This window comes from Eurosta solidaginis, chromosome 1, assembly GCF_040869045.1.
Source record: "Eurosta solidaginis isolate ZX-2024a chromosome 1, ASM4086904v1, whole genome shotgun sequence".
Taxonomy (NCBI): domain Eukaryota; kingdom Metazoa; phylum Arthropoda; class Insecta; order Diptera; family Tephritidae; genus Eurosta; species Eurosta solidaginis.
The window spans coordinates 270,793,796-270,812,825 of record NC_090319.1 but is presented as its reverse complement, the minus strand read 5'-3'; the positions used below and the strand labels follow the sequence as shown (position 1 = coordinate 270,812,825).

Sequence of the window (19,030 nt, the reverse complement as noted above, 5' to 3'; positions counted from 1 at the left end):
TTTTTTTTATTCCCAATTTTCCACTGCGTCGCTCCTTTTTTCGGTCTCATTTTATTGAAAATTCGTATTTGATACTAGCCCAGCGGGGATTCAAAGCAAGAATTACTTATTTAAATCAAAGTTAGTTTTCGCCCACGGCGCTTTTTTCTCAATACTGGTTTCATTACAGTGCAAAACGGATTAATAACTGAGACGATGAGAGTTCCATTAAGCTAAGAAGATCATGTTCATTTAATCTATAACCCATTCTGCGATGGGTTTTTGCTTTTTTGATGATCTTAAAGTCATAAACAAATAGATGCAAGTATTGATTAAGTTAGACTTAACTGCTAGGTCAATAAATATCTCAATTAGACTGTCCGGAATTTGTTTCACAACTGAAAGAAAACACCCAATGAGTAGCAAAACTTACATATTTTATAAAAGAATTTCGTCCTTCTCACAAATACAAAAAATTTTCTAGAAGTCTGAAAACTTTGCCTCCCCTCAAAAGCGTAGGACAAGACAGTGGCGTAGTGAGGTTTTATTGCGCATGGGGAAATATATATCTCTAGCCGCGTCTCTGGGCATTTTGCGGCGCCTTCTTACACGTTTTGCTATATCAATATCTCATTTTTCACAAAGACACTTCGCCTTTTCTATTGCTTCTTCACAGAGAGTGTCTCGAATTTCGGATAGTTCGGTCGCTAATGATTTAAGATCATGATACGCTTCTCTAAAATTCATCTCCGGATCTTGTAATATGAGCTTCACACAATCAATCCTCGTTAAAATTTCATAACAGAAATGAACTCATACTATTAAACTAAAATTAGTATATGTATGTTTCACGGTTGGAATCCCGGTGAAACCTTTGATAACATTACAAAATTGCCTGATGATGATTACGTTGGCGGTTTTCGAAATGGGTCCATCGCAATATGCCAGTAAATGTTTCTTTCTTTTCAGTTTCTCTTAGAAAACATAATAATTGAAATTCAATTATTATAAGCCGGTATTAAGCTCATGAATTCTTAAAATTAGTATATTTTGCAACAGAATTGTAGCTTCGCTTCTAATGTCACTTGTGGTGTTAGTGTCCTCTGCTAATTGTTCTAAGTGTTCCATTACATACTCTAGCCAATCGACGATAACGCTTGTATTCTGGCACTCCATCGTGTTTCAGATTCACGTTTGACAGTTTTTGTTTAAGCATTTCTTAATAATTCCCACCGTAATGTTGAACGTAAGAAAAATAGAAATATGATTTCAATTATTCCACAACCTGTCGCAAGTGTTCCGGATATGTTCATGCATTTTTAGTATAGAAAATTTTTTCCAGAAATCAGTTATAATAAAAATACAAATTATCCAGGAAGTTATGCTTTGCACACCATTTGGCGCCCACTGTGAGTAGCGCCCGGGGCAAGATTCTCCCCCCTCACTACGCCACTGGGACAAGAACACAAGGCAAGTTTAAAGTTTTCTCTTGCAGCACGCACTTCTTACATTTGTTGTCATTGACAAAGACTAATTTTTAAGCATGTGAGAGAGCAATGGCCACGTTTCCCGCTTGTTTGGCGGTCAAGTATTGATATTGGGAAAAAAACGACGGGTTCCCCACAACAAGGGGCGCTACTGTGGCGAACACGTCTTAACTTCCAGATATGTCGCGAATGCTCCGTTTAGATATAGCCGAATATACCACTTCAAATCACCCATACATGGGCATACTGTAGATGAGGGGAGTTGGCCGTCCTTTGCTATTGACATCTCGCAACCTAAAAGACTTCAGGTAAACTATATCTCAAATAGTAATTATTTATTTAGTGTCTCTCGGCAAACGAAAATTGTTTTCTGCATGTCTCTAATCTTTGGTTGATTGATTACTGTTCCCAGCCGCAGGGTTTGGGCCCATGTGTGCCCTAGGAGCCATTATGCACATTTTCTTGAAACCAATTAATGTACCCTGCGTGTATTTACTCAAACAATTTCGTTAGATCAATAACGCAGTACAACACTGCCTAGAGTTCGGGAGGTCATGTTTGCTAGGGGTGGGCACTCGCAGAGGAGGAGACAGTAACCCATGCCTCCTTACAACCGTCCGCACTACAGCTCCTACACCTGTCGTTGCATTGGATTCACATTCTTCCCGCGTGTTGACCAAACGGTCAGTTTCCTGTAATAGTGGATGTGGGCCTGGATATCTCTTTCCTAGACATATTCATTAGAAATTCTGTTCTTCTGCCCATATTTACTGGGTGATTTTGCAGGTATTAGTAGAGTATAAATTCTCAGTATGATGGGCTGCTTCCCGCACCGCCTTCTTATAGTTATCGACGGCCTTGGAGAATGTGCATATGTGATGAGTCTAGCGCTTTGAGCTCTGCTTGGTGCCCGAGTAGGTATATGCATATCTCACTGTTGCTTTCCTGATTCTCAGAAAAATACGGGACCTCTCCTTACCTAGTATCTTGAAAGATACTAGCAGAGTTTGGCGGATGTATATTGCAACATTAAGAGAAAACCCCCTCTTTAACACCGCAGTCCATTTTGGATCTGTCAATGTAGAGCGAGGTCGACTTCCTATCCATTAATGTCGACTGACCTATCCATTAGTGATAGAAACCACACTTTGAAACTAATATCAAACTTTTATCGTATCCGTCCTGCTGTACGGTTCAGAAGCATGGACTCGGGCTCAGAGGCGGCTTAACGAGGATTTCGGAATCTCTGATCATACATTAATCAATATTAACGAAAAATTGCTATTGATATCGTTACATTTATCGATTCGTTAAAAAACCCAATGAATATCGTTAAAAAAGTCAGAGAATTCCACTATAGAACATACTAAATTTATTTTCGCCATCATACAAAGTTTACAATAATATATGTATTTCTACATCGAAAATTAATATGTACATAAGGGTAGTCCTTATAAATCAAATACATGATTTTTTCAGCCCCTTCAGGTACGGCTAGCCAGCGGCCGTCGTGGTGTGACGGTAGCGTGCTCCGCCTGCCACACCGAACAAGTAGGTCCGGTTCCACCAATTTGTAGGAAATTTAAAAGGAACACGACGCAAATTGGATGAGAAACTCGGCCATAGATCTCTTCGGAGGTTATTGCGCCTTTAAATTTTTTTTTCAGGTACGGCTAAGGCGTATTGTACAGTAACACAAAATTCCTTAAGACTTTCTTGTCCGCACCAAAATTTATATGTGATGTCAACTATACTATTATAGATTTTGGGTATTGGAAATAAAATAAATCAATTTTAGTTTTTAGGTCTATATAGAGAGATCTTAATTTTGACCCCTCTGCGACGCCCTTAACCGGGGCCAATCGAGACCAACATTAATATGCCATATTTTTAACCCAGGTGATACAACTTAAAGGGGTGAGACTGGAAAAAGTCATTTTTTTTGTTTACAAAAACCAAATGTACATATGTTTCAAGCAGGAACTCGTCGTTGAAATTAAATATTTAAATATTCTTGTGTTCTTTATTGATCTGAGCATCCTGGTATACATATCTATATGTCTAAATATGAAAGGTTGCAAAACTTTCTTAGGGCTGCATTGTTCTTTCTATCCAATCTATGAATGCACCAACTCTAGTGTAAATTGAAGCCCAACCCTGCGATCCACACTGCGTTGGTCCCATTGATTTCACACCAGCCAAATAATAAGCCGCCTTACCATTAATATTCCCATAAACCATTAGCGGACCACCTGAATCACCGCTACATGTATCAATGCCCAATTCACCACCAGCGCACAGTTGCGAAGAATACAAACGTATCCCTGTTTTTCGATACTTGCGACGACAAAAACCCAGATCTTTAACTTTTAATGTTGCTTTCAATTTTACGGGACTATTTTCACCAGATGCCACCTTACCCCAACCAGTTGCATTCATGGCTGTATTGACAAATGTATTACTGCGCAATTACTTGGTGTAGGTAAACAAATCGGTTGAACAAAATCATTAAACTCTACTGTTTCATTTAAACGTATTAATGCGATATCATTCGCACTCTTTGGACCAACATAGCCGGGATGTGAAATACGCTGTTCAATGAAAAATCTTGTATGATTCGGTGCACAACAATCAGAACTGCAATCGGGATTGGTACGCGTATCCCATTCGCCCAAACGAACGCCAGATAAACTCCACGATTCATTGTCTATAACACAGTGGGCAGCAGTAACGACAAAACGGTTGTTAATCAAAGTACCACCACAGAAAGGTCTCGTTTCACCCGTTGCTAAAAAAGAAAAATGAATTATAATTTGGAAAATAAAAATTTCATGTCTAGTAAGAAGGATGTTTGTGGAATTTACAGTGTATCTCTGATTTTTCGCTTTAAATGCTCTGCATCTCTAATGTGAGACAGTCACGCAAAACACCAGTTTCGCACTACAGGTTTAATGACTACCGAATTGGTGCTAATCAACCCTTAAGTCTGAGCTATATGAATTTCATTTAATTACTCAAAGGCAGCAACCAGTTTATAACGCGTTCAAAAGATCTGCAAAGAGGGGCAGTTGGTATTTCGTAGCACATCACAATGTTAAGAGTCAGTTGAAAGCACTTCGAGGGGACAGAATTAGAACTAGTGCCGTCTCTTATTGATATAGTTCTGCGCTCTTTCGGAACTAGTGCGATTCGATGCAGGGTGGTTATACCAACTGCTTTTTGGTTGGAAACGCGTATCCCATTATCTTCAGCAAAGAGCATTGCTTGATAAATGTTTTGTGCTGGACACTGACTACATATCAGCTCCAAATTTTGTGGCGAATCGTGGAAAGTGAATAATTCTAATTTTATTCTTGTTGCTGTGGAAGGGAGTGTTGTTGTAGTTGTAACAATGCCTCGCCCCACCCAATAGGCTCAATTACTCGGGAGATTTTCAACATTTGATTAACGTAAGGTGTTGCTGTTACTGTGTATTATAAAGGTACGCATACTTGCTAGTTTGGATCGTCTCGTTTTGTGAATAAAGTTAAGAGCGTTCCAGAAAGTGAACAAGAACTACAGTCACGGTGGTGCTCGACTAACTTTAACCATGAGGAGCGAAAACCAAAAATGCCCGATGAAACTTTGTATTGAAATGGTTACAAACTCTTTAGTTGTTATCCAAATAGTCTAAAGAAGACATCCTTCTCAAGAACATTCCGAAACCTGGGCCCGTATTGTGTGTTACGATTCGTATCGAAATCCATTCTTCACTCAATTTATAAATATAAAGCTGCCAAACTATTTATACAAATTATGATAAATTATAAATCCAACTAATGCGCGAAGTCTCTAATTTACATATGTCGTTATTCGGTCTCACGATTTCAGAGCTATTTTGATTTAGTGTTTGAGTGAAAACTTGATTTCGATACGAATCGTAGCACACGATATGGGCCCTGACTCTATTAAAAATTTATTCATAAATTTATTGGGGCCATTGAAACACTATAGTCACACTGAGGCCTACAAGCCATAAAACTCTCAAAATTATGTATTTTTAATCCTGACCATAATTGCGAATGTTCTAATAAGGCCCGGGTTTCAGTAGTTGGTTAAGATAAGCTTAAAATAAATTTGCTATAACTCTAGTAAAATTTAAACTCCAGTTAAACTAGAGAGCAGTTTTTCAGTCACAGTTTAAGGCAGCTATTGGGTCGACTTTTCTGTACGGCAACATTGGTTTCTTATTATCTATATATTAATACGCTAACAAAATTTCTATACAATCAATTGACAGGCTGTTTATCATAGTTAGCGTACGTAAAATCATACAAAAGTTATATGAATCCATTCTTATGGATCAGCCGCAGAGCGTAGGCCTATTTTTGTTAACAAATATTACTCTATTTGTTAATAATTAATAGAAAAATTTTTTTGTAAATTCGAAAATCTGTACAAATATCGAAATTGCCATCTGTAGGACCCATTATGTTCACAAACCACGCTGAATTCGAAATTCCAAAAGTTGCATTGTCGCGTTGCTCAAATGTTTCATCTACATATGTGCATATTCGTACGCGCCAAACGGTGAGAGAACTACTGCCTCACTCATTTTCAGTTCAAATAAAATATTGTTTCCCATTATTGCCACTTACCTATATTGGTCTGCACCACAATGCTTAAAAAATAATTGTTAGCGTACAAAAAACTTTAAAGAGGAGTAATAAATTAACCGGCCCATTTTTTGGACAAATTTTACTTACACGTAAATGCATAGCTCTTTATTTAACAGATTCTTTGTTTTTATACTCAGTTGAGCAGAGCTCACAGAGTATATTAACTTTGATTGGATAACGGTTGGTTGTACAGGTATAAAGGAATCGAGGTAGATATAGACTTCCATAAATCAAAATCATCAGGATCGAAAAAAAATTTGATTGAGTCATGTCCGTCCGTCCGTTAACACGATAACTTGAGTAAATTTTGAGGTAGGTATCTTGATGAAATTTCGTATGTAGGTTCCTGAGTACTCATCTCAGACCACTATTTAAAATGAACGATATCGGACTATAACCACGCCCACTTTTTCGATATCGAAAATTTCGAAAAACCGAAAAAGTGCAATAATTCATTACCAAAGACAGATAAAGCGATGAAACTTGGTAGGTGAGTTGAACTTATGACGCAGAATAGAAAATTAGTAAAATTTTGGACAATGGGCCTGGCACCGCCCACTTTTAAAAGAAGGTCATTTAAAAATTTTGCAAGCTGTAATTTGGCAGTCGTTGAAGATATTGTGATAAAATTTGGCAGGAACGTTACTCCTATTACTATATGTACGCTTAATAAAAATTAGCAAGATCGGAGAACGACCACGCCCACTTTAAAAAATTTTTTTTTAAGTAACATTTTAACAAAAAATTTAATATCTTGTCAACATTCAACTCCAGTAATGATATGGTGCAACAAAATACAAAAATAAAAGAAAATTTCAAAATGGGCGTGGCTCCGCCCTTTTTCATTTAATTTGTCTAGGATACTTTTAATGCCATAAGTCGAACAAAAATTTACCAATCCTTTTGAAATTTGGTAGGGGCATAGATTTTATTACGTTAACTGTTTTCTGTGAAATCGGTTGAAGCCACGCCCAGTTTTTATACACAGTCGTCCGTGTGACCTTCCGCATGGCCCTTTAACTTGAGCAAAAATCGACATATCTTTACTGAACTTAGTTCACGTACTTATCTGAACTCACTTTATTTTGGTATAAAAAATGAACGAAATCCGACTATGAACACGTCCACTTTTTCGATATCGAAAATTACGAAAAATGAAAAAAAATGCCATAATTCTATACCAGATACGAAAAAAGGGATGAAACATGGTAATTGGATTGGTTTATTGACGCGAAATATAACTTTAGAAAAAACTTTGTAAAATGGTTGTGACACCTACCATATTAAGTAGAAGAAAATGAAAAAGTTCTGCAGGGCGAAATAAAAAACCCTTGCAATCTTGGCAGGTATTACATATATAAATAAATTAGCGGTATCCAACAGATGATGTTCTGGGTCACCCTGGTCCACATTTTGGTCGATATCTGGAAAACGCCTTCACATATACAACTACCCCCACTCCCTTTTAAAACTCTCATTAATACCTTTAATTTGATACCAATATCGTACAAACATATTCTAGAGTCACCCCTGGTTCACCTTTATGGCGGTATCTCGAAAAGGCGACCACCTATACAGATACCACCACTCCCTTTTAAAACCTTCATTAATACCTTTAATTTGATACCCATATCGTACAAACATATTCTAGGGTCACCCCTGGTTCACCTTTATGGCGATATCTCGAAACGGCGTCCACCTGTGGAACTAAGGATCACTCCCTTTAAAAATACTAATTAACACCTTTCTTTTGATACCCATATTGTACAAACAAATTCTAGGGTCACCCCTGGTCCACCTTTGTGGAGATATCTCGAAACGGCGTCCACCTATGGAACTAAGGATTACTCCGTTTTAAAATACTCATTAGCACCTTTCATTTGATACCCATATCGTACAAACAAATTCTAGAGTCAACCCTGATCCACCTTTATGGCGATATCCCTATAGAACTATGGCCCACTCCCTCATAAAATACTCTTTAATGCCTTTCATTTGATACACATTTCATACAAACACATTCTAGGGTTTCCCTCGGTTCATTTTCCTACATGGTTATTTTCCCTTATGTTGTCACCATAGCTCTCAACTGAGTATGTAATGTTCGGTTACACCCGAACTTAACGTTCCTTACTTGTTTATTTTAGTTGCTTTCAAAAAACATGAAATCTCAAATAATGAGTCAACTTTTGTTCACTCACTAAATTTATTTATTTATAACAATTAATTGCAAATTTGACCCAAATGTTTTTTGCGTTTCCAGATTTTATGCTCATTTTAGATATAGCACGTCTTATAATAACCAAAAAAGGACGTGTGGCACTCGGGGACTGCCGCGGTAAAGCTATTGTATATTATCAACTTATGCAATTATAATATTTATGCAACATTTTGATTTCTTTGATATTAATTCAAGTTTTGTCTTTGATATTAATTCAAGTTAACCTTTTTAAGCGTGGTGACCGATAAGAAAACAAATTTTTTACTTTTATTGAATAAATGAGAAGTTAATATTTAACTTTCACTTTAACTTTATTTTTAACTTTAACTTTAACTTTCACTTTAACTTTAACATTCACTTTAACTTTAACTTTATTTTTAACTTTAACTTTAACTTTAACTTTAACATTCACTTTAACTTTAACTTTAACATTCACTTTAACTTTAACTTTAACTTTAACTTTAACTGTAACTTTAACTTTAAATTTAACTTTAACTTTAACTTTAACCTTAACTTTAACTTTAACTTTGACTTTAACTTTAACTTTAACTTTTACTTTAACTTTAACTTTAACCTTAACTTTAACTTTAACTTTAACGATCGTGGGTTCGAATCGAGCTCAAGGCCTAACAATAATTATTTTATCATTATTATTGTTATGATAAATTTTTTTTAATTGAAAAAATTATTAAATTAGAATAGAAGAAAGAAAAAATTTAGACAACTACCAAAGCTCGTTGTATAGATCCATTTCGGGAACTGCTAAATTCCTTCATCGGCAACGTATATGCGCCGCTGCTATAACCATTCAGCCATCACAGCGGTTTTTTGTTTGTCGTCATGAATCCTACTTCTATTCTGGTTCTTGCCAATTGATATTCACACACTGCGTCATCTGTTGCAGAATGAATGTGAAAATTGGACTTGTTTGATGGCAATGCTGCCATAGTGTCATATTTTATTGACACTTTTTCCCCGTGATCTGGGATGTATTAACAATTTTTGTTGTTATATCGGCCTACTGATTTGTATGATCGCGGGTTCGAATCGAGCTCAAGGCCTAACAATAATTACACAAGTTTACAAATTCAGGTCAACTTTTGGATCTGAGCAGATAATAACGATTCTTAACTATATTTGATATGCTGAATTCGAATCTGCATTCAGTTTTTTAAGATTGATTCTAGTTTCCGATTTCTGGCATGATAGCACCATTGTGCTGTTATAGCAGCTTTTAAATAGTGGCACTGCTTGATAAGTCATTTCAACTGTAACTGTAAAGTAATAAAAGTGATTAGAGCAAATAAAAATGCAGAGATAGTGTTGCAAAGTTGATTCAAAGGTTTTTGTTACGTTTGTGGTTGTTATATGATTAAAAAAAGTGGCAAAATAATAACAAATGCGCTCAAAAATGCGTATCTGCACTACTTTGGTTTCAGAGTAGCAGACAGCCATAAGTCATGGTTACCGAAATTTTCTTGTAACGCATGCAAAACAAAGCTGTATAAGTGGTCATTGGGAGAACTTGAGTACTTTTCCTTTTCAATTCCAGCGCTCTGGAGAGAATCTGAAAACCATGTAGATGATTGCTACTTTTGTTTGATGAAAGTTACGGGTAGGTAGGTTGAACTGGCCGGTCCATGAGGAGTTACAGGTATAATGCAAAAAAATAAAAAAAAAAATATAAATATCCTGATGTATCATCAGTATCCAAGCCACGTTCCACGTACTGCTAATGATTCATTTTCAGTTTGTCCAAGTATAAGTGGAATCGTCCTGGAAACTTTAACTCCATCGCCCCGAGCAGTGAAAGCGATTTTGTCATTGAAGCGACACATCTAATTTCGCAAGATGAACTAAGCGATTTGATTCGTGATTTGAATTTGTCGAAACAAAAAGCAGACTTGCTAGCATCACGGTTGCAACAATGGAAATATCTAGACTCTCGAACACAAGTTACTGTATACAGAAACAGAAATCAGGCACTTCGACCGTTCTTCAAAAAAGAAGACAACATAAGTTTCTGTAACGATATTAATGGTTTATTTAATGAAATGAATACACCTTACGAAAACTTGGGTGATACGAGCGACGACCAAGGAGAGCGGCTACACCAAGATCTAGCCAACATTGAAAGACGATACTAAGGATTTTGGGATGAAGGCATGATGAGCGACTACTGTTGGACTCTAATACGCGAAACAGATACTAAACAATACAAAAGGCAAAGTTTCACCAATCTTCATTTCTGATTTGTTACATTTAAGTTAATGAAATGAATATTATTTCACAAAAATCTTTAAAAATTAATTTTTTGACTGTATTAAAAACCAGAATCAATCTTAAAAAACTGAATGAAGAATCGGATTCAGCGTCATAAATTGTCTTAAAAACCACTTTTAGTTGCCTAGATCCAAAACCGTGTATACTTGTGTTATTTTATCATTATTATTGTTATGATAAATTTTTTCTTAATTGGAAAAATTATTAAATTAGAATAGAAGAAAGAAAAAATTTAGACAACTGCTAAAGCTCGTTGTATAGAGCCATTGCGGGAACTGCTAAATTCCTTCATCGGCAACGTTTAGGCGCCGCTGCTATAACCATTCAGCCATCACAGCGGTTTTTTGTTTGTCGTCATTAATCCTACTTCTATTCTGGTTCTTGCCAATTGATATTCACAACACTGCGAAATCTGACAACAAAAATTGTTAAAATCTTTAACTTTAACTTTGACTTTAATTTTAACTTTCATTTTAACTTTAACTTTAACTTTATTTTTAACTTTAACTTTCGCTTTAACTTTAACATTCACTTTCGCTTTAACTTTAACATTCACTTTAACTTTAACTTTAACTTTAATTTTAACCTTAACTTTAACTTTAACTTTCACTTTAACTTTAACTTTACTTTTAACTTTAACTTTAACTTTCGCTTTAACTTTAACATTCACTTTAACTTTAACTTTAACTTTAACCTTAACTTTAACTTTAACTCTAACTTTACCTTTAAGTTTAAGTTTAACTTTAACTTTAACATTCACTTTAACTTTAACTTTTACTTTAACTTTAACCTTAACTTTAACTTTAACTTAAACATTCACTTTAACTTTAACTTTAACTTTAACTTTGACTTTAATTTAACTGTAACCTTAATTTAACTTTAACTTTCACTTTAACTTTAACTTTATTTTTAACTTTAACTTTCGCTTTAACTTTAACATTCACTTTAACTTTAACTTTAACTTTAAATTTAACTTTAACTTTAACTTTAATTTTAACTTTAACTTTAACTTTAATTTTAGCTTTAACTTTAACTTTAACTTTAACTTTAACTTTAACTTTAACTTTAACATTCACTTTAACTTTAACTTTATGATCCGGGGTGGGCGTGAGCTTAGCACCTGCTAACAAGCCAACCTAATATAAACGCACGCAAGTCATTTTCTGTCAAAAATGTCTCATGCACATACAACTTGTATGAGAGCAACTCAAATTGAATTTGATGCGTGAAAACCTAACTCGATTTCCAATTTTTGTTCTGCGTGACATTTAGATTCGACGTTTGCACACATGCTTTACATTGTCGCAACGCATGCTTATTTGGGCTAGGGCAAAAAACGCCGGTGTTTTGCGTGCGCTAAAAAAACGCAGTGCGGTTTTATTAGGTTGGCTTGTAAGCGACCATTAGCCCGTTTCTGTAACCTTTCGTTATAATAACGAACGAATTACTATCGCAAGGCTCGTATCGCTTTCGATATTCAAAGTGTTTCTGTAACACACTCAATTTACCTTGCGATATAATAGTGGTGAGTTTTTATCATATCGATGGAACAATCGAAATGGAACATAGGATCTGTCATCAATAGCGAAAAAGGTATAATAACAAAAATTAAGTCATACAAATTGTTATTTTGGGATCGTGCTTCCCACACCGCATTTAGCTCAAGAGCAACGGCTTCCCATACACTGCGGCTGAAGGAGGCACTATTGGGACCGCTAAAAGTCCCCATTGCCACTTTTGTATTGGCCTTCATAATTTCCTCCAATTTCACCTTCTGATTTTTTGAAAATTTTCCACTTCTGCGTTTTTTCTATAAAATAAAAAATTAATTAGAATACAAAAAATTCAAATTAGTTACAAACAAACGAATTTCACTCATTTTCTTTTCAACCTATGTATACTATCACGACCTTCAGAGCTAGTGATATGAATATCGCAAGAAATATCGAAAATACATACTCACCACTCTTACAGAAACACTACCTTGCGATAACAATGAATCAGGGTTGCATTTTGCGATATAATTCGTATCGCAAAGATACAGAAACGGGCTACATATATGTATACCATAGCGGAACGATACAAGGTGGAAGCATGGTGACATACCTACAAACATAAATAAAAATTTCATGTACTTTGTTTTTGTAAATTCGATGGACAAATGTCAAAATCGTACTGCGCCGTATTTTGATGTATCAAATCAAATAAAAAACAGCTTAAAATCAGCTGTCCCATGCTGCCACCTTGTATCATTGCGCCATGATGTATACGATAAGCGATAGCACAATGGCTACTTCGTGAAAATCAACGACAGCTCTTTAACATGCCAACTTAATAAAACCGCGTTGCGACAATGTGAAGCATGTATGCAAACGTCAAATATAAATGTCACGCAGAACAAAAATTGGAAATCGAGTTAGGTTTTTACGCAGCAAATTCAATTTGGGTTGCTCTCATACAAGTTGTATGTGCATGAGACATTTTTGACAGAAAATGACTTGCGTGCGTTTATATTAGGTTGGTATGTTAGTTTGATTTCGATGGTCGTACGGTGAGGAAGGGTCGTACATGCGCTTAAAACAGAGTACCAAAGAGTGCGTGTGACACGTATTCACCTTTCAAGCATTGAAATCAAACTAAAAATAATTGATTTTGCTTTCGTGCTCGCTACTAGTTCGTGTTTACTAACACATTCTCAATTTGGTAACCGTGTAAATGTAGTGGTGCCCACCGCTGTTTATGATAGAGATCCAATTTTATGTATTTGGCCTGTTGCCAACACCGAACCTTTTCGAACGTTTTCGAGCCTTTTCGGATCTTTTTTGACAAATATCCGTTACGGTTTTTTTGATTTAGTCGCCAAGCCCGCGATAAAATCTATGCAATAGCTTAAAAATAAAAAAAAATTGCTACAAAGATATTACATTAAAATTTGTATATTGTCTTTTATGCTAATTTATTTTGATATTTCTTATTTTATTTTATTATATTATCTTCCATTTCAACTGAGTTTATCATTATTTAAATGCAACTTGATTGCATCGGAAAATTTCACGTTGTATATTAAACGAATAAAACGACCCAAAAACGTTTTCGATTTTAGATCGAAATATTGCATAGGTCGTATATTACTCTACTATATTTATTATTAGGTTAACGTTGTTCGAATATAATATGACCATTACATTGATTCGAAAATGTAAAATTTTTGGCTGAAAAACTTCACAAAAGTTGAAACTGTATACGTGGCCCCACTTTATAAATTTTTAATACGAAAAAAAAACCGAAATTAAAACTACAGTGGAGACACTACGGGTTTAAAAAGGAGATTTATTTAATCTTCTCAGTTAAAGCTGTAGGTGGAGATGTGCTATTAGACCTAAAAATTCCGCGTTATTTTATGACCCCTAAAAGTATCAAATATTCTACGAAATCTTAAGGGGTGGCAACACGAATGTTGGGTTTTTACTTATTTAAAAGTACTCAACTATATCGTTACTGAGTTTTAAGTGATAAAAAGAGAGTTTCACTCAAAATATGAAATAAATGACTAAATTATGGCCTTCGTCATCCGCTGCCTCACTTCGAAAAAGTTCGTGCAAGGAGAAGGAGTAAAAAGAAAGTGAATTTTTCCAAATTTTTAAATGAATTTTAAAATTTAAAATTTTTATATTTTCAGGATAAGCAAAAAAAAAGCACATCACATACGCATACATTATTCTATATCATTTGTATTATCATCAACATCAGGTAAGTTTATATTTTTCCCACCCGTTCAAACAACTTACATTGGAAACCGGCCCAACTCCCACTCCTACTCCAACTCTTATCATCACTCCATACTCCTATTCCCACTACCACCCTACCCCCACTATCACTCCTTTTAGCACTCCTACTCCTACTCCCACCCCACCCACTCCGACTCCTATTTCCATTCCCTCTACCACTCCTACTCCTACTCTTCCCACCCTACTCCAGCTACTACTAATCCTGTTCCCCTCAAACTCCTGCTACTCATATTCCCAATCCCACTCCCACTCTTACTTCCACTCTTACCACAACTCCTATTCCCATGATACTCCTACTCCTACTCCCACTCTCAATCCCATCCTTTTGCCCCTACCAACCCCCACTCCCACTCCTGCCCACACGACCCCTAATCCTGCTCACACTCTTTCCCACCCCCACCCTCACCCTCACCAACACTCCCACTCCTACTACACCTACACCAATTCCCCTACCACTTCGTCTACTCCTACTTCCACTTACAATCCCACGCCTATCCCCACATCCACTCCTACTACCGCTCCTGCTAATACTACTCCCACTCCCAATCCCACTCCTACAACCCCACTCCACTCCTACTCCTACTCCCACTCCTACCCCACTCATTCCCATGATACACCTATCTCAATGCCACCCCACTCCTGTTCCTCTCCCAATCCCACGCCCATTCCTACCCGCACCCCCACTCCTGTTACTCCTACTCCCACTCTTAATACCACTTCTACTCCCACTTCCAATACCACTACCAATTATATATATATACACATGCATTTTTTAAATTTGTTTTTATTTAAAATATTTGCATATATACGGGCGCCCACACTACTGCCCCAACCTTCCCTTATCGCAACTTATACTCCTACTCGAACTCCCACTCCCACGCCACTCCCACTGCAACTCTTGCTACCCTCGCTACCATGCCCATCCCCTGCTACTCCTACTCCCATTCCCACTCCCACCCCTACTACCACTCCTGCTACTCCTATTCATATTCCTACCCCCACTCCTGATACTACTACCCCTACTCCTACCTCCTCAATCACACTGCCAGTCCAACTCCAACTTCTGCTACTTTTATTTCGACTCCCAATCCCACCCCCACTCTCACTCCTTTTCCCACTCCAACTCCTGCTACTCCTACTCCCAATCCCAATCCCACCCCACTCAAACTCCTTTTCCCACTCTCACACCCACTCGCTGTCCACTCCCAATTTATGATCGGTCAAACTGTTTAGGATGCAACCCGATTTATACCTACACACATAAGTTGAATTTTAATTATATCTATATGCACATGCATTTTTTTAATTTGTACATATATGGGCGCTCGCACTACTGCCCCACCCATCCTTTATCCCCACTTATACTCCTACTCTAACTCCCACTCCCCCGCCACTCCCGTGCAACTCCTGCTGCTCTCACTACCATGCCCACCCCCGCTACTCCTACTACCAATCCCACTCCTTCTACCACTATTGCTACTCCTATCCCCACTCCCACTCCTACCCCTACTCCTATTCTGCTCCCACTTCTGCTACTCCAACTCCCAATCCCACCTCCTCCTACTTCTACTCCTACAACTACTACAACTTCTACTCATACTTCCTCTCCTACCCCCACTGCTAATCCCATGATACTCCTACTCCCACTCTCAATCCCATACTTTTGCCCCTGACAACACCCACTCTTGCCCTCACTACCCCTAATCCTATTCCCACTCCCACTCTTTTCCACCCCCCCTCTCACCATCACCACCACTCCCACTCCTACTACACCTATTCTGCTCCCACTCCTATCCCCACTCCAATTCCCCTACAACTTCGTGTACTCCTACTCCCACTCCTACCGCCACTCCTACTACTACTCCTGCTAGTCCTACTCCCACTCACAATCCCACTCCACTCCTACTCCTGTTCCTCTCCCACTCCCACTCCCATTCCTACCCCCACTCACACTCCTGATACTCCTATTCCCACTCTTAATACCATTTCTACTCCCATTCCCAATAGCACTACCAATTATATCTATATACACACGTATTTTTTAAATTTGTTTTTTTTTTTTAATATATGTACTTATACGGGCGCTCCCACTACTGCCCCACCCCTCCTTTATCACCACTTATACTCCTACTCGAACTCCCACCGCCACTACAACTGCAACCTCTGCTACTCTCACTACCATGCCCACTCCCTGCTACTCCTCCTCGGAATCCAACTCCCACTCCTACTAACATTTCTACCACCAATCCTGCTACTCCAACTCCTATTCATATTCCTGCTCGCACTCCTATTTCCCTTCCATACCTGCTACTCCTACTCCCAATCCCACTCCTGCTACTGCTACTACTATCCCACTACCTACTCAATCACACCCCCACTCCCACTCCATCTCCAACTTCTGCTACTTCTATTTCCACTCCCAATCCTACCCCCACCCCACTACTTCTCCCAAACCTACCCCCACTCCCACTCCCACTCCTGCTACTCCCACTCCTGCTACTCCCAATACCAAACCCATCCCCACTCCAACTCCTTTTCCCACTCTGTCACCCACTCGCTGTCCACTCCCAATTTATAATCGGTCAAACTGTTTAGGATGCAACCCGATTTATACCTACATACATGAGTTGAATTTTAATTATATCTATATGCACATGCATTTTTTTTAATTTGTATATATATGGGCGCTCGCACTACTGCCCCACCCGTCCTTTATCCCACTTATACTCCTACTCTAACTCCCACTCCCACCGCCACTCCCACTACAACTCCTGCTACTCTCACTACCGTGCCCATCCCCTGCTACTCCTACTCCCAATCCCATCCCACTCCCCCACTCCTACTACCACTATTGCTATTCTTATTCCCACTCCCACTCCTACCCCCACTCCTATTCTCCTCCCACTTCTGCTACTCCTATTCCCACCCTCACTCCCACACCTTTTCTCACTCCAACTCCTGCTACTCCTACTTCTATTCCTATTCCTACTTCCACTCCTACCCCTACCCCTTTTCCCACTCCGACTCCTATTCCCACTCTATGGTCAGTCAAAGCGTTTATATTGCTGCTCCAACTAAGGCCCTCACCCCTTTTCTTTACCCCCACTTCCATTCCTGCTACTACTCTAACTCCCACTCCCCCGCCCACTCGCTGTCCCACTCCCACTTTATGATCGGTCAAACCGTTTAGGATACAACCCGGTTTATACCTACATACATATGTTGAATTTCAATTTTATCTATATACATATGCATTTTTTATACTCAGTTGAGCAGAGCTCACAGAGTATATTAACTTTGATTGGATAACGGTTGGTTGTACAGGTATAAAGGAATCGATATAGATATAGACTTCCATATATCAAAATCATCAGGATCGAAAAAAAATTTTATTGAGCCATGTCCGTCCGTCCGTCCGTTAACACGATAACTTGAGTAAATTTTGAGGTATCTTGATGAAATTTGGTATGTAGGCTTCTGAGCACTCATCTCAGATCGCTATTTAAAATGAACAATATCGGACTATAACCACGCCCACATTTTCGATATCGAAAGTTTCGAAAAACCGAAAAAGTGTGATAATTCATTACCAAATACGAATAAAGCGATAAAACTTGGTAGGTGAGTTGAACTTATGACGCAGAATAGAAAATTAGTAACATTTTGGACAATGGGCGTGGCACCGCCCACTTTTGAAAGAAGGTAATTTAAAACTTTTTCAAGCTGTAATTTGGCAGTCGTTGAAGATATCATGATAAAATTTGGCAGGAACGTTACTCCTATTACTATATGTATGCTCAATAATTTTAAAATTAGCAAAACCGGAGAACGACCACGCCCAATTTTAACAAAAAAACTTCTTTTTTAAGTCAAATTTTAACAAAAAATTTAATATCTTTAAGCCTCGTTTTCATTATGGCATATATGTCGTCAAATGTTGCCAAAATAATGAAAACGGGCTGCCAAATAGTGTCAGTTGCGTTTGCAGTCAGGTTTGACAGCTCACTGTCAGACAAAATGACATCCAAGTGAAAACGGCCAAATTTCAGTTTGCCAGCGCTGTTGGAAACGTTTGACACACAGAAAAGATTTGCCAACATGCTGGCAAATCTCTCACTAAACGAGCAATTCTTGTTTGTTTGTATAGCCGAACGATCTCGGGAACGGCTCAACCGATTTAAATGAAATTTGGCACGGAGATAATGTATCACCTTCTAAGACTTTCTACTTAGGTGTTGCCACTCAGAATGTCTCACAAGGTGGCCACCTATTCGAAATTTAAAAAAAAACTGCACGACATATACCGATATGGGTATCAAATGAAAGGTATTTCACTCCGCATTGCAATAGGTACATTTTTGAGTAGAGTTGCCATTTAGGGTTGCCACCTCTTCGAAATTTAAAAAAATTGCATGAGATATGCCGACATGGGTATCAAACGAAAGGTATTTCACTCCGCATTACAATAGGAACATTTTTGAGTAGGATTGCCATATAGGGTTGCCACCTATTCGAAATTAAAAAAAAAGATTGCATGAGATATGCCGATATGGGTATCAAGCGATAGGTATTTCACTCCGCATTACAATAGGGACATTTTTGAGTAGGGTTAAT

The 19,030-nt window shown here is 37.8% G+C and overlaps 1 pseudogene; it reads right to left on the bottom strand.

The window, feature by feature from the left end:
• Positions 1–3,479: 3,479 nt before the first annotated feature.
• LOC137250091 (melanization protease 1-like) overlaps positions 3,480–19,030 on the bottom strand; it is a 130,568-nt pseudogene continuing 115,017 nt past the window's right edge.